The sequence below is a fragment of the Nannospalax galili genome, unplaced genomic scaffold (genome assembly GCF_000622305.1).
Source record: "Nannospalax galili isolate Female #2095 unplaced genomic scaffold, S.galili_v1.0 scaffold512, whole genome shotgun sequence".
NCBI lineage: Eukaryota > Metazoa > Chordata > Mammalia > Rodentia > Spalacidae > Nannospalax > Nannospalax galili.
The window spans coordinates 548925-551428 of record NW_008331992.1 but is presented as its reverse complement, the minus strand read 5'-3'; the positions used below and the strand labels follow the sequence as shown (position 1 = coordinate 551428).

At 39.3% G+C, this 2504-nt stretch overlaps 1 protein-coding gene across 5 annotated transcripts in view; it reads right to left on the bottom strand.

The window, feature by feature from the left end:
- Senp6 (SUMO specific peptidase 6) overlaps positions 1-2504 on the bottom strand; it is a 104349-nt gene that overhangs the window by 35860 nt on the left and 65985 nt on the right. The gene's annotated exons all lie outside the window — the stretch shown is intronic.

Below are 2504 nucleotides of genomic sequence, written 5' to 3'. Positions count from 1 at the left end.
ATATATAATACACTGTATCTCATGAAAAGTTAAAGAAGGCATATAATTTATAAGCTTTTCAAAAAAAGTTATACAAATATGAAATCAATTTTTTAAAAAGAAATTTATTATTTTAATTTTACGAGTATGAGTGTCTTGCCTGCATGTAAGTAAGTGCACCCATGTCATGCAGTACCCACGGAGGTCAGAAGAAGGCATCAAATTTCCTGGAACTGGAGTTATGGTCAGTTGTTGGCTGCCATGTGAGTGCTAGGATCTGAACTTTGAATCTCTTCAAGAGCAACCAGTGAGTAATATTAACCACTGAGCCATCTCTCTAGTCCCATGAAATCAATTCTTGAGCATTATAGCAGTATAGTAAACACTAACCCACACAGCTGCATCAGCAAGTAAGAATAATTAAATGTCTATCTGTAGGTCTATTTCAGAGTTCTAGAAAACAAACTATGTTCAAAATAACATATTTTAAATACGTGAAATTTCATGTGATCAAATATTTCATCTCACAGTGGAAAGCACTAAAACTGTTCACTGGTTCTGGGGAGAAACATACCAGTAACCTAATAAATAATTGTGAAGAAGACGAATGTGACGGCAACCTGCTCTTATAACTCGTGCTTTTTACCCCACCTTATAAGATCTTTAGGTCATAATATTGAAGCCACCCACACTGTACTTGAGGCAAAATCCCAACTCTTTACTCCAGGAACACTAGCAAGGATTTTTATCTCAACTACCTACTTTCAACGTGCTGCTTTTCCTGTCATAAAATATTAACTTTTTTTTTTTGGTCTTTCTGAGACAGGGTCTCCCTGTAGCCCCAGCTGTCCTGGAACTCACAGAGATCTGCCTGCCTCTGCCTCCCAAGTGCTGGGATTAAAGACGTGCACCACCATGCCCGGCCTAAATACCACTTTTTGATGGGACAATTCAAGCTAATGCAAGCACAGAGGCACTCAGTCATGTCAACTGATTTTAAATGTGCTGGTGCTCTTTGTTACGAATGTTAACTTGCTCATCTGTCTCACTTCTATACCCAAACTGCGAGAGCAGGGGCAATGCCTACTTCACTGCTATATTCCAAAACTTCAAATGGTGCTTGACACACACAAAAGCTATGAAAACATCTTGAGTCAATACACATCATTAAAATGCCACAGTATGAAAGATGCAAAAAGCTGGCTGAGACATTTTGGTGGTACAGCTGGCTATGAGTTACCGTACATGCTTCTGTAAGAGACTCCAGGGGGATGGAGTTATTGGTTAAAGAATGAAGTTTTAGTATCCCACATGTAAACACTGAGTTAATATTTATTGAGTAATGTTCATATCCTGGAGGGCCATCACCCAGTATTATCTCTTTGATTTCACTATCCAGTCTCAGAAGCAAATACTAGCCTTTTATTATTTGCAGAAATGGTTATTTGATTCATTTTCTCTTCTCTGGGAAATCATGGACAATAATGGTATCAACTGCACAGGATTGTTGCAAGGGAAAAAATTTGTAAAATCCTATCACAGTGCTCGATATCAACATATTTTAAAATTACATGTGTATTTTCTTTTAATAGAGTTTTTTTGTATCGTTTATAAGAAAACAAACAAAACAAAACGGGAGAGATGGTTCAGCAGATAAGAATACTTGTTCTTGTAAAGGACCTGGGTTCAATTCCCAGAATTCACATGGTAGCTAACAACCAAACTCCTGTTCTGGGGGATCTGACACCCCCTTCTGGTACTCCCCCTCCTCCTCGGGGTATTGCATGCACATGGTGCACTTACATACATGCAGGCAAAACACTCATACACATAAAATAAAAATAAAATAGTTTCTAAAAAGTAAAACCCCGGCACTCGGGAGGCAGAGGCCGGCGGATCTCTGTGAGTTCAAGGCCAGCCTGGTCTACACAGTGAGTTCCAGGACAGCTGGGGCTACAGGGAGACCCTGTCTCAAAAAGACCAAAAAAAAAAAAAAAAAAAGCAAACCCCAAAAATATATATTAAAAAAGGAACTCTAAACAGGGCATGGTGGTACAAATGTAATTTCAGAATTCAGAAAGCAGAGTCAGGAGGATTAGAAATGCAAAGACAGCCCTGGCTATACAGCCGAGTTCAATGTCAGCCTGGGTTATGAGATCCTGTCTCAAAAAACAACAACAATAACAACAACAAGCTAACATCAACAAAAACAAAACAAAGAAACCTGGAAGCCTGCTATTTTATTTACAATTATTTTATGGTTTGAGTGGTATTCCAACTTCTGAATGTGCACTATCAAATACATAAAGCCCAAGACTATGACAGGATGGTATTGTGTAGTTTAACTTAAAATAAGCAAAGGTTATGCTGTAGGACTCTGAGACCCTCTTCATTCACCCACTACCCCCAATCCCTCCAGACCCCCACTAATTGCTCTTTTAGCTTCTGTAAAATGCTTGGCTGCTGCTTTAGACATGCCTAGACATACCCTGGCATGCCCTGACCCCCACCTGCTATTCCCCACG